The following is a 25,682-nucleotide window of genomic DNA, read 5'->3' as shown; positions in this document are numbered from 1 at the left end:
GAGAAACAAGAATTTCAAAATGAAGAGGTGATCGATTAATACCTGGCCCCGGACGGGCCACGTCTGCGGAGGACCCCTGCAGGAGGAACTCGGACCGTCTCTCTGGCTGCTTGCAAATGCCAGAGAGAGGAGCCACGGGGATTTTAAATGTCAGTCTCGGCTGGGTCCTGGTACATCCTTTACTTGGCAGCGGAGAGGAAGGGGAGGTGGAGAGGGAGGCAAGCTTCTGTAACCTTGGCAACGCAGAGAGTGGAAGCAACAATCCCCACCCTGCTTAGGATGCCGGAGAGGAATTTGTTTTCCGCTTTGAGAAAAGCCAGCCGCGAATTAGGCGGCTGCAGCTGAGGGCTGGCCTTGCTGCTGGATCGAGCGCCTTTCCCTTTCCCTTCCTGAATGGGAGGGCCTCCGTTTCTCCAAGTGAGCTCCTCCGATGACGTGCCTGGAGTCGGCTGCTAGCTGCAGTGTCACTGCAATGGCTGAGGGGCGGCTGTTGGATGCTCGCAGTGAGCTCATTTTTCCCAGGAGGAAGGCGAGCATCCAGAGCATCGCCCGGCAACTGCAACCTGCTGGTGAAACCCCTCTCTAGCTCTTTGCCTCAGTTAGGCTAGCCTGAGTCTCCACTTTCAGGGTGTGTACCTGGTGAGCAGCTTTTTTAAAAAACAAAACCTGTATGGTCGATTCCACCCCTCCTCCTCCTCCTCCTCTTCCCTCCCTCCCTCCCTTGCTTTCACCCCCTCTCCCCAAAAAATAATAATGCTGGACTAGACTTGACGAATCATGCTTGCATCACATCTGGTCCTAAGCCGTTTGGAGAAGAGCATATATAACCTGCAGGGAGAGAACGGACTTTTGGATTGCTTGATTTTTGCAGTTAGAAAATGCTAAACCTCTTGCAAAATGCAAGGTGAATGGCAACCCCTCCCATTCCCCTCCCCGCGCACAAACCCCCCCCCCCCATGCTGCTTTAAACCTGTCTGCTAGGAAAAACCTACAGGTTTTAGGCTGAAGTGCACTGCAATACACGGAATGGTGCTTCCTTCAGGTAAAGCAGACCAGCAATGTGCCCATCATGATGGAACTTGCCTGTAAGGTCAGTCTCTCTGCATATTTTTGCCTCTTTCTGCACCCGAATGGTATCGGTGTCTTTGCACACACAGTTATATAACTGCTTGCTTGTGCATTCTGGAATTAATCCATTGCCAGGTTCTCGGGTGTGTTTTTTTGCATGCTATGCTATGCTAAGCTATGCCATGATTTGTGTGATGTATCAGATGGCTGTAGCCTGGGTAATAAATATAGGTTGGTGGTGTTATTTCTTTTATGGGGGAAAAATATTTTTAATGGGAAATAAAAGGCCTTGCCAGATCCACAGCGTTATATTCTATTGCATAATATAGGGAGCTGCACCCATTTTGATTTGGTTGCTTCAGATACAAATTCTGAGTAGAGCTGTTAGTTACAAGGTCCCACCTGCACTTTCACATATTGAGCATCAGCATTATTATTTGGGGTGGGGGTGGGGGTGAGGAGAGGGAGTCTAGCAAATTGCACTGAGCTCCTGTGTGCTGTGGACACCTCTTCAATTCTCTTCTATAACAATAGAGCCCTCTGGGGTTTAATCTGCAGTTAAAAGGGAATTTCCCACTTTATCACCCCTGTTTCCCTGGTCAGTGATAAATGTCAGTTTGGCCCATTAAGTGGCTGGACCTTCCAGTTCATAAAAGCTCACTAGCTGCAGTCAGCATACAACAATGCAGGTGGAGTTTGGAGTACAAAGATAGCAGGTGCAAATATTTTCTCTCTCTTTTTTTATTGTTACTTTCCCCCCTCTGAGCAATCCTGGTAAGATGGGACTTGGTACAATGGGATTCACCTCCATCAATGGCTCCCTTGGGAGAATTGAACAGTTTCTTTCTGCCTTCCATTCTGATTTGCTGCTGTTGGCCTTTACCTTCCTGAAGTACTGTGTTGTCAGCAATGTCATCCTTTGCTTTAAATACAGGTTTGTAGGGAGTTCTCTCTGTGTATGTGAAGGACCAGGGTGGAGGGAGGCAAGGTTTGGAAGAGGGAGCTGTCGCTTCAAAGTTTAGTTTCCACTACTTATATGAAATTAACTGTCAGGCATCTCATAAGAAACCAAGGACAACACATATGACAGTAGGAACTGCTCAAGACGAAATGTTAGAAGAGCACTTGAGAAACAGAGCCACTGCAATGTTTAGGGCTGCAATCTGATAACTGCCTACCTGGGACAAAACCCCACTGAAGTCCATGGGACTTACATCCAAGTAAACATGGATAGGTTAAAACTTCCCCCATCCCCACAAGAATATTGACCCAGAAGTACAGATGTAAATGGCAACATTTGAGATGATTTTCTTGGTGGCCTCAATCTGCCGGACGAATTGAAGAAAGCTTTCATTGTGGATTGCTGTATGAAGATAATAATTTTAAATAACAACCTAGGCTTGCATTTTTTTCAAGCATTTTATCCCTTCTGTGTATCTAATCACCGGTATACATTTCAGCATTTTATTTCAGGAGATTAACTATACTGTATAAGCAACCTCAGAAATATTTGCTACCATCCAGGGGAATTCTCAAGCTCTGTCTTGTTGGGTATACTAATACATAATATTTCATTTCAGCATTGGGTGGGGGGGGGGGCAAATAGATGAGTCTCCAGAATGATCTTTAGATGACACCTGAAAAGACACAACAGTCTTTTAGCAGTAACAGCATTAATTGAGCACAGCAAACTTCCCATGGGTTCTTAAACCACCCATATTCCAAAAACAGATTGAATTTTATATTGTGGGGTGGAGCCCACCAACTTTTTAACAGCTGATTAGCTTGGTATTTATAATCCACAAGGGTTGTTTTCTCTTGCAAGAAACCTTGCAACATATATGGTCCATTACAATAACAGGATATGTAGATTGGTGAATGATTAACTGTTGCAGTTTAGATTGTGTGTTAACATAAAAGGTACTGGAGCATATTCCAAAAGGAACTGGAGCACAAAACAGACTCCCATTGATTATATAAAATAGCACCATTTACTGAGTCTCTGTTGTCCAGTACCCCAGATTACCCAAATGAACAGTGTGTGAATATCCCAAAGGGGACAACCCTCCCATTTATTTGAATTTCTAAATATCCAAAATATTTTTCTTTTCAACTTTCTGAGTACCGGTATGTTTGGTCAACTCTCATTAAAAACTCACCAGCACATTAGACATTCTTTGCAAAAAATAAAAATAAATCAAAAGTAAATCACCAATTCTGCCATTCTCACAAAAACCATTGCCAAAAGTTCAGATTCTGCATTTGCATCTATAGATGAGACTTAGGTTATCCATATATCTTATTTTACATATGTATAAGATATATACATAAGATTAGATAAGTAGATAAATAGGTATCGCAGTGGTGGGAAAGTAAACGGCATTTCTGTGCACTCTGGCTTCTGTCACAGTGTTCTGTTGCATCAGAAGTGGTTTAGTCATGCTAGCCACATGACCCGGAAAGCTGTCTGTGGACAAACGCCGGCTCCCTTGGCCTGAAGCAAGATGAGCACCGCACCCCATAGTCATATCTGACTGAACTTAATCATCCATGGGGCCCTTTACTTTTTTTTAACGTCTACATCCTTGAGGCTCCTCCTGATATCGCTGACAAAATACACATATTTTGTCAATGTTCATCTTTAAATTGTGAGAAATGACATTTTAAGAAGCTTTGTATACTGATCAGACTTTATGTGACTCATCCCATTGTGTATTTCTGTGTAAATTCTACTTGATGTTCCATTACCTCATTTGTCTCCTTTGCTTCCTTCTAAATTTCACTAGGACTTGTTTAAGTTGTATTCAGTGTTTTTTTTCTTTTCAGGAAGAGCTAAATGAATGGTTCCAAATGAAATTTAAGTATCCTAGGCATATTTACTAGGGAATAAGCTCCATTGAACTCAGTAGGATTTATGTTTGAGTAAATATGCTTAGGATCAGGCTATTACAGTGAAATTCTTTAGTATTTACTCAGGCCTAAACCACACTGAGTTATGCTCAGTGGGGCTTACTTCCCAAGTAAGTGTGCGTATGATTACAATAGAGCTGTCATACATCTGGAATTTCCCAGACATAGCCAGGCTTCGTCTGTCAAAAATGGCATCCGGGTGGAATTTTCAGGAAACGGCTATAATGTCCGGGGAAACCCAGCGTATGACAGCCCATATCACGAGTGTTCTTTTTTGCGGTGATTTCCCTTTTAAAAAAGTTTAAAACTTCAATTTTCATGCCCAGATTTTCACTTTTTGAAATATGGCAACCCTAAATTACAGAATTAGGTGTGTGTGTTTTCTTGCTGTAATGATATGATGTGTGGATGAGGCCATACATGCCTTCTTCCTCCCATCTAAGCCTACTTTGGCCATTAACACAGCCAGCTCAAAAAAGCAGGGAACTGTGCTCTCAGCAGATCAGCTGAGATGGATGGAAGTTCTCCAGCTAATACTTGGCCATCGCTCAGAGGCAGATTGCCTGTTTTGCATAGGAAAGCTCCTAGGTTCCATCACTGGCCTCTTCATGTAGAGCTGGGGATGACCCCCCATCTAAAAACTTGGGAAGCCATTGCAAGCCCTGTGGACAATACTGAGTAGATGGACCAGTGTTCTGACTGAAGGAGCTCAATGGTCTGACTTTGTATAAAGCAGCTTTCTAGGTTCCCTGGTGCTTAGCCCATTCTGTTGCAGCACAGGTCTGCTTGATCCAGGCTGAGTTGTGTTGATGAGCTGACTGGTATACTTTGAAGTCAGACCAATAGATTTCCAATTAGTGGGTTTGGCATTTGGTTAGGTACTAAATCTGAGAGCGAACAAATAACGACTACGACCTTTGGTGCAGATAGGAAAGCTTAAGATACTAGACTTAATGGGCTTCCAGGCATACCTTCTTTAGATGGGAAGAGCTGTAGCTCAGTGGCAGAGCAATTTGCATGGTATGCAGAAGGTCCCAGGCTCAATCCATAGGTCGTGTCTGAAACCCTGGAGAGCTGTTGCCAGCCAGTGTAGACAATACTGAACTACATGGACCGGCAGTCTGATTCAATATAAGACAGATTTCCATGTTCCTATGTGATGTGTATTAGTTTACTTACTTAAAAAGTATGCTAAGCCAGATCTGTTACATTTAGGGACCTTTTGCTGATTCTGCCCTGCGTCTTCTGCTCCAAGGTCCTACTCTGATGATACCACTGACTAGTGCTGTTGCAGTTGAGCTAAACTGGAACTATTTGTGCATGGAGCCTGCCCATTCTCTCCAAGAGAAATCTATTTTTCCTCCTCCCTTATTTTCATTTTAGATAGGGCCTGCAGAGCTTTGTTCAGGCTACAGTGGCTTCCAAGGACAACGAAGGCCATCAGAGCAAAGTGGTTCATATGTCTGGGCCATTATGGCAGTCCTCTTCTGTGTAACGCTGCTACAAAAATAAAAGATCAATATTAAGAGGCTAAATATGGTTATATGCAAAACCCTATATAATTTGGTTTTTGTAAAACCAGACAGTTTACTACTCTGTTCATTTATTTATTTTTATCACTTATAAAATAGTCTCAACCTTTTCTTTTTAAAAATGAACTCATTAAATGAGAAATTCACTAGCCTACAACTTTTATTAATATGCAAAGTATGTCATGCTTTTTCATTAGCACAGAACTTTATGAGACGCTGAGAGCACATTAAAAGAATCTCATTTCTTGTTTTATTACGATTATCTAGGGTTTATTGAACTTGTAGTTGTAGAGAGTTATAGCCAACAGTGGTGTGCAGCATCACTTTGAAGAACATTTATTTCCCAATATGTATAGGATTGTGTTGTTAGTTGTACAACACAGGTGCCTCAGGGTTCTGTGGTGCCTCAGGGTTCTGTGGTGCCTCAGGGTTCTGTCCTCTCCCCCATGCTTTTTAATATCTATATGAAGCCGCTGGGAGAGATCATCAGGGGGTTTGGACTGGGTGTTCATCAGTATGCAGATGACACCCAGCTCTACCTCTCCTTTAAATCAGAACCAGTGTAGGCGGTGAAGGTCCTGTTTGAGTGCCTCGAGGCAGTTGGAGGTTGGATGGCGGCTAACAGATTGAGGTTGAATCCTGACAAGACAGAAGTACTGTTTTTGGGGGACAGGAGGCGGGCAGGTGTGGGGGATTCCCTGGTCCTGAATGGGGTAACTGTGCCCCTGAAGGACCAGGTGCGCAGCCTGGGAGTCATTTTGGACTCACAGCTGTCCATGGAGGCGCAGGTTAACTCTGTGTCCAGGGCAGCTGTCTACCAGCTCCACCTGGTACGCAGGCTAAGACCCTACCTCCCCGCGGACTGTCTCGCCAGAGTGGTGCATGCTCTGGTTATCTCACGCTTGGACTACTGCAATGCGCTCTACATGGGGCTACCTTTGAAGGTGACCCGGAAACTGCAATTAATCCAGAATGCGGCAGCTAGACTGGTGACTGGGAGTGGCCGCCGGGACCACATAACACCGGTTCTGAGAGATCTGCACTGGCTCCTAGTACGTTTCCGAGCACGATTCAAAGTGTTGGTGCTGACCTTTAAAGCCCTAAACGGCCTCGGTCCTGTATACCTGAAGGAGCGTCTCCACCCCCATCGTTCAGCCCGGACACTGAGATCCAGCGCCGAGGGCCTTCTGGCGGTTCCCTCATTGCGAGAAGTGAGGCTACAGGGAACCAGACAGAGGGCCTTCTTGGTAGTGGCGCCCGCCCTGTGGAACGCCCTCCCATCAGATGTCAAAGAGATAAAGAATTACCTGACATTCAGAAGACATCTTAAGGCAGCCCTGTTCAGGGAAGTTTTTAATATGTAATGCTGTACTGTTTTTAACACTGATTGGGAGCCGCCCAGAGTGGCTGGGGAAACTCAGCCAGATGGGCGGGGTATAAATAATAAATTATTATTATTATTATTATTATTATTATTATTATTATTATTATTATATTACATACACCCTCTTGAAATTAATGGCCACCTATGTCATAGCAAATTTCTCCCATTGACAATGGCACCTATTGTAAGTCCAATTAACTTCACCCAACCCATGGTCCACAATAGTCCTTTCAGAAGTGGGTTGAAATGGGCAGCACTGAGGTCACAACTGTAGCCTGCTGAAAGTAAGGAAGAGGCAGATCACATTGCCACATTCAAATCTTCCTCAGCACCATTCTGTTTAGCTCTGGGTAAAAGCAACAGTAATAAGCTCAAGGCCTATTGGCTGTCTTTCTAATTTGTTAAATGCGGGTTTCAGCTAACTTTGACACAATTTTTCAGATTATTACCGGTAATTACCGGTTACAGTGGACTGCTTGGGCGGCAAGCCTATCCTCACTTACCCGGAACTAAGCCCCACTTAATTCAATAGGACCTACTTCTGAATAGTTCCTACTGCCAATCTTGACTTCACTTGAGTCCTACTGATTTCACTCGGTTCAGCTTATTTAGTCTGGATCCAGCCCAATGCCATAATTAACCAATTTTTGAATTACAAATAAAGCTCTGCTTCTGCAGTGCAATCTATGAAAATTAAAGTGCAGTGCACCAATTTCTTTCCTGTGATCTTAGTTCATGTCTACAGAATGCACACTGGTTTGAACCCAGTCCATTGGCTGGGGCTTACACAGCACTACTGCTGATGGATTGCACTCAGTAGACCATAACCCAGTACCGTTTTGCATGTTTAAACTTAATTGATTTCACATAGGGTTTAGGTGGATAGCACTGGACTGATTTGCAGCCCTGATGCTCTTTTAGTCTTTTGATGTGCATTTAGGATTTCTATGGCTGCCTAATTTAATTCTGAGCATTCCTTTAAAAAAATAAAGATATTATCAAATCCAGCCCTCAAATTTCCAAAGACTCCCTTGAAATGGAAACATAGTTTGGACCAATTTCTGAACATCTCATCACATTCAAACATCCATGTTTCTTCCACCCTGAAATGCAAAGCACTCTTCAGGGAGAACTAAAAGTGTTGGAAACAACTGAGAAATGGACATAAATCCCAAGTGAGTCCAGCCACTGAGTACTCTGAATGAGTTTTTGCCTGACAAGCTGAGTGCAAATGGCTCCCCCAGGGATCAAATGTAACATTGAGCATGGAGGCCTTTGTTTTTTATCCATTTGCAGCTGCCATCGCGAAATCACCTTACACTGCATGTACACAGCCTCCGTGCAACACTGACTCAGAGCATTTCCGCTTTGATTACTGTTTCAATAAGGTTCAGTTCATATATTATCCTGGCACGTGGCTGCCTCCTGGAAATCAAATTGCATAGGCACCCAAGATGAAATGTTGAGCAGGCTTGGTGAGCTTTCCACAGGTAACTAATTGGCCACTGTAGTAAAGAGGATTCTGGACTAGACAGTCCTCTAGTCTGATCCAGCAGGGCTGTTCTGAAACAGTTAGCATAATGGGGCAGCCCCTTGGATCAGACGTCCTGACATTGTGTCACTGCTGATTACATGGACAGGATGGGGCAGGGAACCAGCAAAGTCAGGGCTGTGTGGACTTACACACCACTGAAGAAGAAGAATAAGAATACCCCACCCTTTAATAATAACCATCTGATCTGATACAAAAAAAGTTACAATAACTTTAAAATAGACAACCTATATCAAACAAAGCAACACTGAACAATCCACAAAAATGCAATAGTAAACTAGGGTTGCCATATTTCAAAAAGTTGTTAAGTTGTTGAGCTTTTTGACTTGCCTAAGTTCCAGGACAGGGTGCCACCCCCCGGACGTCACTTCTGCCTTTGAAACCCCAGTAATGTCAGGACATATGTCAGCCCTATAGTAAACAACAAAATTAAACATCAGCAAATAATAATCAAACAGTCCACACCCATTAATTAAAATAAAGAATTACCAAACTATAATCAGTAAAAAAACTGGCATATTAAACTATAATCAGAAAATATAGCAAGTCACAATGCATAAAATACCACAAAGAATACAAAGCCATTGTAAAAGGATCAAATTGAGAACCCAGGGCATACAACCATATATATTACTGGACTCCTCTTCTTTCTTTTCAGCTGCTTCTTCCCACTCAGCACTGATCTTGCCCACACAGCATCAGGGTGTGGGGCAGTGACACTGCTATTGTGAGTGCAGAGCTGTGGCACCAGCCCCTTCTTCTTATGTACTTATGTCTGTGCAAAGGGCTGCCCAAGTGATTTGTTCTGATAGTAACCGTGCCAGGGAAACCATGCCAGTAATGTGTAGTTTCCTGGCAGAGTGATTAGTGACCCGAATCAAAATGGTAGCCTTCAGTGCTAATATTCATTCAGCTTTTCGGCCACAACTGCACAACCTGATAATATAGAAAGTGGCCCTATGAACTGTGACCCATGTGATTATCTGCACTAGGCAAAGAAAACTCGAAACTTTCAGAGAGCGATTGAGTTCTGGTGCACTGTATCTGATACTGCAAACCTTAAGAGTTTCAGCGGCATTATCATTTCCATTCAGATATTCTGAGAGTGGTGATTCAAACTCCCTGGAGAGTGATCAGTAGAATTCTTAAATCAACACTATTTTGCCAGGGTACCGGTGAATTATACATAGTTCTATAAACCTGTCTCAGGATTCTTGTTTGATGTACAGCTGAACCTGCTGTACAAAAGCGGCTAGGATTAGTCTTTGAAACACCCCATCACCCCATATATGAAGACTTCCAGCAATTCCCAGAGCTCCAATTCCCAGAGTGGTTTAAACAACCAATCCCTCTTCCCAGGGAGCTCTGGGAATTGTAGCTCTAAGTCCTGGTACCCTTAACAAACTACAGCTTCTGGAATTCTTTGGGGAAAACCATGGCTGTTTGACATGGCATCCTAGTGCTTTAAATATATGGTGTGAATGGGGCCATTATTGCTGTCTGGAGGAGCTGTGGTGCAACAAAAGCAGGACAAAAAGAAACCAGAAGATTTGTGGTACAAAACTGTATTGGATTTCAGCAAAACGTTACAGGACTTGCATTGATTAGAAATGAAGCAGTGTGACCACTTCAAAACGTTTGCAGGTGCAAAGAACTACTGAAAGCAAGATTGCATATGACTGCTCCAATAGCTTCATGTGCACAAATCATCATGCATGCTCAATTAAAAAAAGGATGTCTGGAGGAGCCCAGTGGTAATTAACCCACATAAATATAGTTTTTACTGCTTAGTAAATTAAGGTAATTTAGTGAAAGAGTTTTACAAAGGTATCAGCTAGTGAGCCTTTCAGGGTTTTCCCCCGCTGGTCAAGTGAAGAAGGGTTCTTAGGGATGGGGGAAGTATTTTTGACTCATGTGTCTAAGTGTCTTTCACATACATTGTTATCCATTGTTATATTTGTAGCTAGCAGCACTATACCTTAAACCAATCGTTTCAAAGTTCCTACCTGCAGGCCCAATTGATGCAGCTGAAAACTACTGAGGTCCAGCACTCACAAAATGGTGGTGGATGGAGATCAAGTTTGACACAATCAGCTGACAATTACATACATCATTTTCAACTGAAATCTAATCCATCTTTTGAAGTTGTTCCATTTTTTGACTGCAGCATTTTCCTCATGGCAAGAAGTTCCACTGCTCAGGTTTCCCTGAGCTAAATAAAAAGGTGTTTTGACAGCCTCCCCATTTTCAGCAGAATTTTCTGATCCAGAAGCTTTAAATGGAGAAGACTTTTTCTTCTCTAGTCTTCCTTCCTGCTGCCATGTACCCCTCAAAAGCATTTTTAGTCCTCCCCTGTACATTCATTTCCCATTCTCCTTTCACACTCAACTTGAACCTTATCCATACCCTTAGCTCATTTCCCCCTCCTAGTCCTTTTACATTCACTTTCCCCTCATATAACACCTTTCTTTTCTTAGCCCCTTCTTTTCTATTCCCACCTTGTTAGTTATAAACATTAACATTTTCTCTCACTTTTTCATCTCCTTCAACACCTCCTCTGGTCCTTTTCCCCCAGTGGAGGAAGACTTTCCTTCCTCTCCCTTTCCCCTTGAACATCTGTCACCTGGCCACTTTCATTCAGCATGCAAAGAGTTGCTGGTGCTAGCATTGGTCTGACCAAAAGGTTATGGGCATATGCCGGCAGCAGGGCAGAGAGGTGAAGAGGCACCACAGCCCACCTGAAAGTGCCCAGGTGAGTCCTGGCCCACTGCTTCAAAAATACTGCCTTATACCCTTCCTCGTCCCCAGCAGGAGCAAGCAACCAATTACTGTATTTTTCGCTCTATAAGATGCACCAGACCACAAGATGCACCTAGTTTTTGGAGGAGGAAAACAAGAAAAAAAATATTCTGAATCTCAGAAGCCAGAACAGCAAGAGGGATCACTATGCAGTGAAAGTAGCAATCCCTCTTACTGTTCTGGTTTCTGGGATAGCTGTGCAGCCTGCATTCACTCCATAAGACGCACACACATTTCCCCTTACTTTTTAGGAGGAAATAAGTGAGTCATATGGAGCAAAAAATATGGTATACCTAGAAGAAAAGGGCTCATCACTTTTTGGACAAGTTTGCTCTCAGGAAACTTTCCACAGGTCCATGGGCTTTTTCAGGTCTTCTTTGTTATCATGACCTTGGATGTTATCAGCTAATTGGAGCCATTCTGCGATAAGTTACTGTTCCCAGACAGAATCTTGTTATTTTTTTGGCAATTAACTACACCTGGGGGGGAAAGCAGCCCTATCTCTGGGAATGAATTTCAGTTGCGAAATAACTCTTTTTAATCATCTACTGACAGTGGCTCAGGTTTCTACAAGACAGCTGACAATGGATGGCTATGGGGATGCCATACATAGCAGCACCCATTCTGCGCTCCTAGTGTGGGATGCAAACATGTATGAGGTCCGGACACTGCCTGCATCCTTTATGGGACACCTTGGATGTTTGCTCATATACTACTGTATGCTCAAGAACATGTGCTAGGGATGTTTGCTGGGTTTGGGTTACCTACAAAAAACATTTGAAAAGACTGAAAGTGCCCTTTGTGCTTTTTTGTGTTCATGATGGCAGACACCACCCACCGACTTGAAGTTATAATAAGAGGGAGTTAAAAAGGTAAAGGTAAAGGACCCCTAACAGTTAAGTCCAGTCGCAGATGATCCTGGGATTGTGGCGCTCATCTCGCTTTACAGGTCTGTTTATACGCAGACAGTTCTTCCAGGTCATGTGGTCAGCATGACTAAGCCTCTTCTGGTGCAATGGAACACCGAAACCAGAGCAGCACACAGAAACACCCTTTAACTTCCTGCCAGAATGGTACCTATTTATCTACTTGCACTGGTGTGCTTTCGAACTGCTAGGTTTGCAGGAGCTGGGACTGAGCAACGGAAACTCACCCCATCACAGGGATTCGAATGGCCGACCTTCAGATTGGCAAGCCCAAGAGGCTCAGTGGTTTAGACCACAGCGCCACCCACGTCCCTCTAAGAAGGGGTTACTGGGAGCTTAAAAGGGTCAGAGCTGTGTTGTACGGAATGGTGTGGCTTGAGCTAGTGCTGGATTTACGTATAAGCTAAACAAGCTATAGCTTAGGGCCCCACTCTCTTGGGGGCCCTCCAAAAAAATTTAAAGGGAAAAAACCTGGATGTACATTTCCAAAATATAAGATAAAAACAAATAAAATAAAACCTACATACAGCAACTGTTTTTTGTGTTGGGTAGGCTCCTATGTGTGATGTGCACATGGCTTTAGATACCTATTAGGTCCATAAATTACCATATAGCATATATTCAACACAAAAAACAGTGACAATTTGTTGTTGACAAAGGACAGCTGGACATATAGCTTAGGGCCTCATCAAACCTAAATCCGGCCCTGGCTTGAGCTCAAGTTTGTTTTTTCCTGGCTGGAATGTGTCTTTGAACTCTGATTGTGACTCCTTTGGTTGCCTGGATGGAGGATAGAAAGGGTGTGTGCATGCAGAAAGTACTGTACAAAGATAGCATTTGTATTTCTTGTTCTGCCCACTCTTGTCTCTGGCCCTGCACATCGCTGGTACGTGGTCCCTGCAGTCTTGCCGAGGTGGAAATATGGACCTCGGTCGGAAAAACATTCCCCACTTTACACTTTGGGCATCCCAGGGAATGAGCAGATATTCTCTGGGTAAAGGTATTGTTTGTGCTTGGACAAGTGGTTGGGGACTTGCCATATCCTTGCACAGGTGAGTATAAAACTGCAGCCTTAATCGCTACATTTTATATAAAATAAAATATGTCGTGTTATTAGCGGCGAAAGTTCTAGGTATGGTGCAGACTAATGTTTGAAAAAGAAAAAAGTCACAATGTTTATTGCTGTTATTAGATAGTTATAGGACAGTACCCGAGGGACTCTTTTGCCAAGCACAGTGTTCCTTATCTCAGGTTTTCCTGGTGCAATCTTGTGTGTTGTGCAATTTAAACTCCTGCATGTACACAGCCGAACAGTTGCCATCCAGCCCATTCTATAAAATATATGCAAAGGCATCCTCATTGAAAAGCACAATGCCACACGCAGGAGCAGGATACTTCCGCATACATGGTTATGTTTCCTAGCAACTGCAGCCATTCAGATGGAGAATGCTTTAAATATTCAGTGATGTTATTTTTCCTGCCACTGCAAAGGCAAAATGGTCTCTATTTGTTTTGCGAGCTTTTGTTCCCAGTCTCAGATTTAAAGAAAAGAATGCAATTCTTAAATGGTACTAGGTGGGGTGGGGAAGGGTGGGAAAAATGAATAAATTGAATATAGCCATGAAATGGATTGAAAACAGAAGTGCCAATATTGCAGGGTTGCCATATTCTGAAGAGCAAAAACCCCTTCCTCGTCTGCCTGCTGGCCCCCTCCTTCCCTCTCCTCTCTTACCTTTGCTGTCTTCTGCTCAGGAGATGCTGCCCAGCCATGGGAATGTCATGCCAGGTCTGGCGACCGCCAGAAAAGGCAGGAGGCCTTGTTCGGCTCCATGAAGGCTGCACCCAGGAGCAGTGCAGGGCCTAGCGCAGCCCCGGGAAGGCCATCTGATGCAGTGTTTTGTGTTCTGGGGCACAGCACCTTCTGAGCATGTGCATGCCCCACAAAGAAAAATAAAATTAAAATTTCAAAACCCAGTCAATCCATGAAAAATGCAAAAAAATCCGCCCAGATGGGTGTGCTACCCCCCCAAAAAAGAGGACATGTCCAGGAAATCCTGGACTTTGACAACCCTACCATTTTGTTATAGAATCATAGAATTGGAGAGTTGGACGGGGTACTGGTGGTCTTCTAGTCCACTTCTGCAATGCAGGAATATGCCCCTATGGGGATCAACCTGCAACCTAGTACAGATTGCTGTATCTCAAGAAGAATATATGGGGGCTGAAGAGCAAAAAAGGTTAACCGCAATGATCATGGAGTAATTCCCCAATGAGGAAAGGTTATGATTCCGGGGGCTTTTCGAACTTAGAGAAAATGCAAGTAAGGGAGATCTAATAGATCTGTGTAAAATTAGGCGGACTGTGAAGAAAGTTGATAGGGCAACATTTTTCTCCCTGTCTCATAATATTGGAACCCAGGGCCATCTAATGAAACTGAATGCTGGAAGATTAAGGATGGGCAAAAGGAAGCCCTTCTTCACCCTGTGCGTAACTAAAACTATGCGGTTTGCTTGGATAGGCCTTTGGTCAGATCCAGTAAGGCTCTTATTAAGTGTTGCTCTTCTTTGAATCTATTCACAAATATGAGGTGTAGCCATCTAAAGACTTTTGAATGCATCTCATGTATGCAGCTATGACAAATGATATTGCTTTAACTATGCATATGTTCTCTTACAACCGATTCATTCCATGACGGAGTGTTAAGAGTGCTTAAGCCCACTGATTAAAGAAAACTTAAAGCTGAAATCATACCCACACTTACTCGAGAGCAAGTGCCACTGAACTCATATAATAAGCATGCATTGGATTGCAATGCACAGCAGTGGTGGATTGTGGCGTTAACTGAAAGGTTTAACTGATGAGAGACGATACTGCGGCAGAAATATTGCATATGAGATCATCCCACCCCAAAAATATACACACGAGCTTGTTAGGAGCATATTAAAAGATAAATTAGGGCTGCGTATCAGAATTCAGAGAGAGAGAGAAAGAGAGAGATACCTTGCACTTTGAAGCTGTGCTACCTAAAATAAGGGAATCCTTTTGCAGTTTAGTGAGCTGAGACAATAGTAACACTTACACTTGGCTTTGTATGCGAACGCTGAAAGTGTTACACATACGTTGTTCCCCAAATATACAACAATCCTGTAAGAGAACTGAGTCTTATTTTCCCTTAACCCCGTTGCAAGCACTTCTAATTAGCAGGATGAAGGATGTTATTAAAAGACAAGAAGGATCAGGGAAGGACCATTGTTCATTTGTAGAGCACATACTTTGCATGAAAGGTCCCAGGTTCAGTCTCTGGTGTCTCCAGGTAGAGCTGGAAAATACTGTTGCCTGAAACCCTGGAGAGGTTCCACCAGTAACTGTCCTTGGTACTGAGCTAAATGGACCAATTTGCCTAACTTGGTATAAGGAAGCTTCCTGTGCTCCTCTAAAAACAGTAGTCCTACCTGCTCAGATAACAGTAATGCATCAGAATAATAATAATAATAATGATTATAATAAATTTATTATTTATACCCCACCCATCTGACTGGGTTTCCCCAGCCACTCTGGGCAGCTCCCAACAGAATATTAGAAACACGCTAAAACATCCATCATTAAATACTTCCCTAAACAGGGCTGCCTTCAGACGTCTTCTAAAAGTCAGATATTTGTTTATTTCCTTGACATCTGATGGGAGGGTGTTCCACAGGGCAGGTACCACTACCAAGAAGGCCCTCTGCCTGGTTCCCTGTAACCTCACTTCTCACAGTGAGGGAACCGCCAGAAGGCCCTCGGCGCTGGACCTCAGTGTCCAGGAAGAATGATGGGTGTAGAGACGCTCTTCTGGTATACTGAAGGAGAAAAGCACACACATACATGCCATTCTCATGCAATCAGAAGCAACAGAAAATTGCATCTGTCCTCCACAACAGGATGTAGATGGCTGCGCTCCAGCATCACTGAAGTCTATCATGTTCAGAAGCCTCTGGCTAGTAGCTGTTCTGTTTGTACTGTTCCATATATAGTCAAAGGACTTTCTTCCCTGCCCTGGGCCTGCCTTTCATGCCCTGCAGCATACACCTTTCATCTCTGCTCATCCTCGCTGACATGGGTCATTGTAAAGACGAACTGCTGATTTTGAGAAATGCTAATGCTTTGCAGTGGGAGAGACAGGCAGCCTCGGGGAAAGAGGAGATGTGAAGAAATCCTTAAATCAGATTGCACATGCAAGAGAGCTGCAGGTGTCTTATTCCCCCTGCCTCTGAGTTTTATTGAAGTTTACATTTGTGGTGGTGTTCCTACCTCACTATTAAAGACATTCAAAATGGCAGTTACCCACAGAGGGATAGCCATGTGTATGTGTTGTACATCAAGAATGGCCAAGAATCTTGTGGCATATTAAGACAACCACCAATTTAATTATGGCTTCTGCTGTAACAAACCTGCAAGATTTTTCAAATGTTGCCAAAATTAGACGTCTACAGAGCCACATTTGACAACTTTTATGTGATCATAAAATGGGGGCTATGGCTTGATGAGCTGATGGTATAACAATGGCTTGCTTTTGTATTAGGAAGGGTCATAGTTCAGTGGCAGAAGACATGTTTTACCTGCAAAAGGTCTCAAGTTCAATTCCTAACATCTCTGGGTAGACCTGGGAATATGCCCTGTCTGAAATTCCAGAGTACCTCTGCCCATCAGTGTAGACAGTACAGTACTGAGCTACATGAAAAAGTCATCTGCCTCAGTATTAGAGCAACTTCCTGTTTGTAGAATTCAGAAAGAAAGAAAGAAAGAAAGAAAGAAAGAAAGAAAGAAAGAGGGAATGCACCTGAATGTTCAACCAAGAAATAATTAACTTTGGTAGTGTGACACTGGAATGTAGCATTTTATATGCAGTACTACACAGAATGCAAAAGGGTCACATGAGTTTCTCAAGTGGAAGGAAGGCATCATAACAGGTGTCATAACAGGACTATAAGCAGTTATGGTTTTGGCCAAGTTCATATATTGCCATAGTAATGTGGGAGCTTCTCCCTGCGGTCTGTACTCATACTACTTCAATTATGTCTGGGTCACTGTTCTTCAGCTGGTGATCAAAGGTAGAGCACTACCATCATGCAAATATATGACAATGGGTTAAGAAATGGGTCCCCAAATGCATGTTTGGATTAAAAGTTGGTCCTGGATCTGAAAAGGTTGAAGATACCTGGTTTAGGTGGAAAGTATCCAGTGGGGAAGTGGCAAGGGATGGATGATGTTGTTCATTTCAAGTGTTGTCCTGCTTGGGGACTGTGTGATGTTTGTGTGTTAAAGTGACAAAGGAGCATTTTAAATGTCTGGTGTGGGTGTGACCTCAGTTTCATTTTTTGGGCCTGATGGGCTTGTTTTTAACACCATTTCTGTTGAACTGTGTTGAAACAGGTTGTGTTTTGGGCTGAATTTTTAGTTACACGTATGTAGTCCAGAATAAACAAGAAGAGAAACCCTTTGCCTCATTCATGAGTTTCCATCCTTGTCAAGAAGTTACACAGTAACTGGAAATAGTTTCAGGGCACCTAGGATTTGAAGGACATGCTAGACACAAGTCTGCTTTTCCACCTACAGGGAATGAATGTTCCTTCTGTCACTTCTCTTTCCATTTTAATAGTGCTACAGAGGATGACAGCATCATGCTGCTCTTATCAAAAGTTTTCATCCTTCTGTTCTTTTACTTGCAAAGGGCCATGACCAGTGCTGCCGTTTGGCTTGCACAACAGAGTTCCACTTGCACAACAAAGCTTCCTCCTCATCTCCATTTCATTGCAGCCCCCTGGGCACCCTTGAAATCTGCTGCAGATGGGAGGACCTTCTGGAGCAGAATTTGAGGAGATGCTGGCAGAGGAGAGGAAGTCCCCTTGTGTGAAAATTTGCCTCCTACTTGATTTCACACTTCTCCAAAATTTGCTGCTCTCTGCTCAAAAACACATCCACATGTGTTAGATTATGTATGTTTTAAAAAAATAAAAAATAAAAATAAATCAAGATGAACATGCATATTTAAATTCATATCTTGTGATAATAAGTGGTAAAATAGCATATTATGATGACTTTTTGTTTTATTCTCTCTGCAGTTTATTTTTATGTACACTGCTTGGAAATGCTAATGATTCAGTGGTATGCAAATGTCTTAAATAAGTAAGAATTTTTGTGCAGACCCCCCTCAATTTCAGATTAATGTGGCAGCAGGACAAAACTGACTTACAAAGGAACAAATGTGAAATAGAGTGATTTGTCCATCCGTAGTTAAAATTAACTCCAGTTTTTGAGTTTCAGACAATGTAAGAACGTAAGCTGTGGTTAAGCTAAAACACAAGTGAAATCTTCAAAACATCTCCTTGTGACTTCACCATAGGAGGAGCAGCGATCATATAAGTCCTGTGGCACCTCGTCCTTGCGATGATAACTGATGATTTAGCATTACATACAGACCTGATTTTAGGGTGGAATGGACTACCATCTCTCTCTGGTTGATTTTGGCCAGTTAGCAAATTAGCACAGATTCTTTAAATCCCCCCTTCCCCCTGAATTGGCTCTTCATTTCCTTTATCTCCAAATCCACAATAGGTTATGCTGATATATTATTCCCTCAATTGGTCTTTATTTTGAGCTGTTTTTACCTGATATTTGCTGAATAAATACCATCTTCCCCAGTTTTCATACAGTAACATAGATGGGGGAAGAGACTAGCAAGGCTGTCTCAGACAGACAGTTCAGCAATGGATAGTGGCAGCAAAGCTTGCCTGTACTGTGCTAACATGTTGGTAAATTCCATCTGAAATAATAAATGCAGACCTCTTCGCTGAGTCATAGACTCTTCAGAGCCGAACGGCTGTAGCTGGAGTTTAGGAAGCCAAGAAATGGCTGTTTCTCTTAAGTAGAAGCAAAGGCGAGGAAGATACATTCTGAATTTATTGTGATGGATTTGGATTTGATATCCTGCTTTATCACTACCCTAAGGAGTCTCAAAGTGGCTCACTATCTCCTTTTCCTTCCTCCCCCACAACAAACACTCTGTGAGGTGAGTGAGGCTGAGAGACTTCAGAGAAGTGTGACTGGCCCAAGGTAACCCAGCAGCTGCATGTGGAGGAGCGGAGACGCGAACCCGGTTAACCAGATTACGAGTTCATTGCTCTTAACCACTATACCACACTGGCTCTGTTTTCAGAATTAGACTGTCTTTAAAACTGGTGTCATATATTAATCCAGTCTGTCTAATCTCACATTACTGTTGGCACTTGATAGATATTGAAATGCATGCTTTTAATTTTAAAGGAAAGCTTTATTTTCCTGGTGTCTTGAACCCTAATATTTCCCGCTTAGAAGAAGGCAGATAATAGCCCTGAAAGAGGAATATTTCAGGTGTTTTGCTGCTACTATGCTTGCAGTTCAGTCCTCTGCATGATTGCTTGAAAGCAAGTCCCACTGTGTTCAATGAAGCTTACTCTCATGTTATTGTGTATAAGTTTGCAGCATTACTTAATGTGCACTAAATGCTCTTGTCATCTCAGAATTAACATGTCCATCTCTGGGTGTTTTAGGCTGCAATCCTCACCAAGTTTACCTGAGAGTAATCCCCACTGAATTCAATAGATTTTACTTCTGAGCAGACATACATAGGATTACACCGTGAGCCTATACACACTTATTTGGGAGTATTCATTGAGGCTTATTTGTGAATATATATTCATAGAATTCTGCCATTGGTGCATTTACCATCCAAATGAATGGCTGTGCTCAGAATTGTTGGGGTGTCTATTAAGAGGAACAACTGCCTACAAAGCAAATGTATAGGATGTGTAATTTACGAGAGAAGATCCATTGCTAATCTTGCTTAAATAATTCTCCTGAGATGAGGGGCAAGCTCCCAACCCCCAGCCTCAGTTCTAATCCACCTCTCAGTTGAGAAGGTGTGGCTAAAGTTAGTTTGAGAATATGAGAATTCAGAATGATCAAATTTTTCAAGCACTCCTGGGGCAGGACTTTCCTATGGCCACCCCACAGCTGGTTGGCTATTCATTGATTTCAAATATTTCTATACCACCTCCTTTTTATGAATTACAAAGGTGGTATACAAAAAATGAAATGTGTTAATGATGTAGTAAAATCACAGCCAAAAAGTCAAGGCAGGAATAAAATCAATGGATAAAATGAGCTAATATTAGTACGTGATCAGCAAGTCCTGTGATAATATATTCATTTTTAGCAAGTATCAAAATAATAACATTGGTGTCAGTGCTTTGCAGTGCCCCAATCTTACTATTATTTTATTCACCTTAATGCTGGCCTTCCAAAATAATCCTCCTGAACCCTAGGGCATTCATGGGCTGTCATAGCCAATGCCATCTGTGTACAGGATGCAATGCCTTGCTTTGCCTAGTTCCCCCTGCAATCCCACCAAAAGCTGATATTGGAATACAGGACTGCAGCTGTGGACTTGGCTTGCTTGTTCAGTGTGCTTCTTCACACATCTGCTCCCATTTACTTCCAAGTGTTTGGGGAAAACTAATGAGAGGATCAGTTATCTTCACTCCCTTACTGAACAACTTCTGGTTGTTCACCTTATTAGAAAGATTCATAATCTTGGCTACAAGCAGAGAGATGGAAACAAATTAGATCTCCTGCTACAGTCCTAGCAGTTACAGTTGCAAGCTGGTTTTGGTAATAAAATAACGAGATCAGGACCAGATTTAGGTTTGATGAGGCCCTAAGCTACTGAAGGTACTGGGGCCCTTTATATGTCCAGCTGTCCTTTGTCAACAACAAATTGTCGCTGTTTTTTGTGTTGAATATCTGCTATATGGTATTTATGAACCTAAAGGTAAAGGGACCCCTGACCATTAGGTCCAGTCGCAAACAACTCTGGGGTTGCGGTGCTCATCTCGCTTTACTGGCCGAGGGAGCCAGTGTTTGTCCGCAGACAGTTTTTCCAGGTCATGCGGCCAGCATGACTAAGACGCTTCTGGAGAACCAGAGCAGCACACAGAAACGCTGTTTACCTTCCCATTGGAGCAGTACCTATTTATCTACTTGCACTTGGCGTGCTTTTGAACTGCTAGGTTGGCAGGAGCTGGGACAGACCCATGGGAACTCACCCCGTTGCGGGGATTTGAACCACCGACCCTCTGATCGGCAAGTCCTATACCCGCGCCCCTATTTATGAACCTAACAGGTATCTAAAGCCATTTGCACATAACAAATAGGAGCCTACACAACACAAAACACTGTTGCTGTATGTAGGTTTTATTTTATTTCTTTTTTATCTTATATTTTGGAAATGTACATCCAGGTTTTTTTCCCTTTAAATTTTTTTGGGGGCCCCCAAGAGAGTGGGCCCCTAAGCTATAGCTTGTTTAGCTTATACGTAAATCTGGCACTGAACAAGATAAAGGAACTTTTTGTGATTGGTAGACCTGATCACAACATGAAAATAACTTCTGCAAGAGGATATTTTTCAATTAGATTATGCAGGGAGCTGGATTTCATCTCTTTAGAGGCATTTAGACCACAGGGAAACAGAAACAGAAATGGGTTCTGAGGCACTGTAATTTTCTATTTCATAAGAGTCTGAATTCTAGGAAGTAATGCACTTTTGCTTCTTCTAATTATTTCGGAACAATTTTGCTGCAGTGCAACATTGCACTGGTTGTAGTGGACAAATGCTACAGTGGTGTGCATGTACAGTATATGCCTTTCAGTGCACTGGCTGGGATTAAGTCAGGGCAGGCAAATTAATCGGACAAATTCATGGAGGATAAAGCTATCAACAGCTCAGAGTCATGATGACTGTGTCACCCACTGTCAGGCAGTATGCTTCTTAATATATATATATATTTATGATTTTCAGTTATATACATTTCAGTAGTTTTACAGTCATTTTAACATTTCAAAACTCGACTTCCTCCCTCCTTTTCTGCTGTTCCTTAAATTTATTTTTATCATTTCCTGCATATTCTAAAGTAACTTATTCTTTTATTCATCTACTTTAATTATATACTCTACAGGTTATTACAATAATCCTGCCAATGTCCTTATCTGTTTACAATTTGTTTATAAATATTCAATAAATTGTTTCCATTCTTTTATTAAAAGTTTGTTATCTTGATTTCTTATTTTTTCGTTACGTTTCACCATTTCTGTCCATACGTTTTTGTATCCATTCTTCTTTCGTTAGGACTACTTCTTCTTCCAATTTTTTTTTGCAAATAACATTTTTGCTGCTGTAGTCGCATACATGAATAAATTTCTATACTGTTTAGGTTGTTCTACCCCTATAATTCCCAGAATAAAAGCTTCTGTTCTTTTTAAAAAAAAATATTTTAAACACCTTTTTCAATACATTATAGATCATTTCCCAGTAAGCTTTAACCTTACTGCAAGACCACCACATATGACAGAAAGTACCTTCTTTCTCTTTGCATTTCCAACACTTATTTGATTATGATTTATATATTTTCCCCAGTTTACTCAATGTTAGATACCATCTATATAACATTTTCATATAGCTTTCTCTTAAACTACCGCATGCTGTAAATTTTATATCTGTATTCCACAATAGTTAGGCAGCATGCTTCTGAACACCAGTTGCTGGGGGCACAAGTAGAGAGAGTGCTCTTGCGCTCATTATCACAAACCTGGAGATTTGGAAAGGATCCCAAGAGTCATCTAGGCCAGGCATAGTCAAACTCGGCCCTGTTTGGGACTGCAACTCCCCTGATCCCTAGCTAACAGGACCAGTGGTCAGGGATGATGGGAGTTGTAGTCCCAAAACATCTGGAGGGCCGAGTTTGCCTATGCCTGATCTAGGCCAACCTCATGCAATACAGGAACCACAGCTAAAGAATCCCTGGCAGATGGCTACCCCACCTCAGTTTGAAAACCTCCAATGGGAGAGTCCACCATCTTCTGAGGTAGTCCATTCCACAACCAGTTCTTGTGCTCAGAAGGTTATTCCTAATGTTTAGTTGGAATCTCTTTTTTTGTAATTTAAATCCATTCATTTCAGTCCTACCCTCTGGACCTCAGTCCTATCCCTGGACAGAAGGTGTTCTTCCTTTTGTAGAAGTCTAGGGTGGAATCCAAAACAATGCTAAGTGCAGCAAGGATTTCTGTGTCTGCAATAGACTGTTCTTCCGCTCTCTTCCTCCATCTCCCTTAAATCTGTTCTGGGGAGATTTGGGGAGGGCATGGGATAGGGAGAGGAGAGGAAAGGAAATTCAGATTGCACAAGTGGAAATACTTGTGCTGGTGGGATGGGTTACTTGAATACTTCCCCTATTCAGGATCCGGGCAGTGTGAAAAACTTAATTGCCCACAAACTGTACTCATGATTGTCCATGTAGGGTCCAGTTCTGTTGCATTCTTAAACAAACTTATCAGGAAACAAGTTTAATTAAAACAGCAAAAGGTCTTGTGGTACCCTTTTTGGCAATTTCTCATACACGGATGCCTGCCTTTATCTCTTAATATCTTTCCAGTATCGTCATGGAAATACAGATGGGACAAAGATGACACACACAGGGATATTAATGCAATTATCCCTATCATAAAGCATTTATGTCATTGACTCTGCTATTTTGTACCCTTGCATAATTTTTTTTAACATAAACTCTTAAATTGAAGGGATTTCTTGGAGACAGTAACATGTTTTTATTAGGGGACATGGTGGTAGGTAATTTGATCTCTGCTACAATGGAGATTCCAGAGGGGTCCTTTCTTAGTAACCTCTATAGTGCTATGCACATTAGGAGCTTGGGGTGAGATAATGAGATAGTTTGGCCTGGGCTGCTATTGACATTGTTGACAGCCATATCTGTATTTTGTTAGACCTGGAGCATGTTGCTTCCTGATTTCCTAATGCATTACTTCCCACTTAGTTAGGAACCCATGTACAATCAGTCATCTGGCTAATGGATAATAAGAGATAAGATGGAAGCAGTGTTGGTTGTTCGATTAATATTGCAGCACAGATCAGTGAGATCTTGGAACTGCAAAGATTAGGCATTTCTTCTTCCTAGCCTGTTCTGTGCTTGTTGAATGCTCGGCTCTTTGATGTGAATTTTGATGCAATTGCTCATGCATTTTTGGTCTCAAGTATAGATAGCCTCGGCAACTTTTGTAAGCAACAAGGAAGGGTTTGTTTACCCTTTGAATGAAGGACAATAAATCAGCAAATTGCAAATTGCTCTGGGATTCATTTGATCTCAAGTGCATTTTTACAGTTAAATGGATGGCTTGCATGTGCATTCACAGTAGATCCTTTGAATAAGGAACTTAAATACATAAGTTAAGGCCTCTGGTATAAATACACACTGTGTGACCAACATGCTCTTTTATAGAGTGGAAGAGGGATTTGTAAGCTTTCAGATCTTAAACAGGCGGTGTCCAAATTTTTCATTGTTTTGAACACCATGCTATTGGATTGCTGAATTGTTTTATCGATTGTTTTGTAAACTGCTTGGCGACCTTCTATGGTGTAAAGTACTCTATAAATACTGAAAATAAATAAAATAATAATATTATTTTCTGACAATCATTACTTGCTGTGGTTAGATAGAACCTGTAGATTCATGTACACTTGGTCATAGAGTGTCAGTTGCTGAGGACTCACCAGGAGCTTGCTATAGCTGGTGTCTTCATACCTTGCTTGTGGGCTTCCTGAAGGCATTCAATTAGTTACTGTGAGAAGCAGGATGCTTGACTCTTTTGTCCCTTTTCTTTAAAATGGGCATTATAACATGTGGCACTTTTTACTGAGAGCTTGTCATACTTGCTTACATTGTAAATAAATAATGCATGGAATTGCGCCAGGGCCACCAGCAAATGCTTTGTTGACCTGGGCTAAAACGTATGAGTCATCTAAAATCAGATCAGAGATACAGTGGTACCTCTAGTTACGGACTTAATTCGTTCATGAGGTCCGTTCTTAACCTGAAACTGTTCTTAACTAGAGGCATGCTTTTGCTAATGGGGCCTCTTGCTGCCGCTGCACCGCTGACACATGATTTCTGTTCTCATCCTGGGGCAAAGTTCTCAACTCAAGGTAACTCTTCCAGGTTAGCAAAGTTTGTAACCTGAAGCGTTTGTAACCTGAGGTGTTTGTAACTCAAGGTACCACTGTATTTTGTTTCTTAATGTCATGCAATGGCTTTAAAATGATGGACCTTATAACTCTCCATGCCTTTATTCAGCTAGTATTCAAATTACCTTGACAAGGTCATTGGTGACAGTGCAACCAAGCTATATATTTCTGTTCAACAACATGTCACTTATATGCTGTAGACAGAGGAAGTCTTTGTACCAGATGACACAAAGCTTTTCTTCTGTTTTCAGATTTCCTACCTAGTAACTGATCCACAGTTTGCTTCAAGCATTTTCTTTTTCTGCTGTCTTTTATTAGCAAGATCACCACTATGAGAGTTGTCATTCTTTTATTAAAAGTACACAGAACAGAAGAAAATGTAAGAATTAAAAACAAAAAAGCA

At 42.2% G+C, this 25,682-nt stretch overlaps 1 protein-coding gene across 20 annotated transcripts in view; it reads left to right on the top strand.

Annotated features, from left to right (window-relative positions):
- JAKMIP3 (Janus kinase and microtubule interacting protein 3) overlaps nucleotides 1-25,682 on the top strand; it is a 110,512-nt gene continuing 84,830 nt past the window's right edge. For all 20 annotated transcript variants that reach the window (XM_083741007.1, XM_083741010.1, XM_083741011.1 and 17 more), the window contains exon 1: nucleotides 1-1,090. The gene's annotated coding sequence lies outside the window, so the exon portion shown is untranslated. The remainder of the gene's footprint in view (nucleotides 1,091-25,682) is intronic.

This window comes from Podarcis gaigeae, assembly GCF_964106915.1.
Source record: "Podarcis gaigeae genome assembly, chromosome: 5".
NCBI lineage: Eukaryota > Metazoa > Chordata > Lepidosauria > Squamata > Lacertidae > Podarcis > Podarcis gaigeae.
The sequence above is the reverse complement of the archived record's forward strand: the minus strand, read 5'-3'. Positions and strand labels throughout refer to the sequence as shown.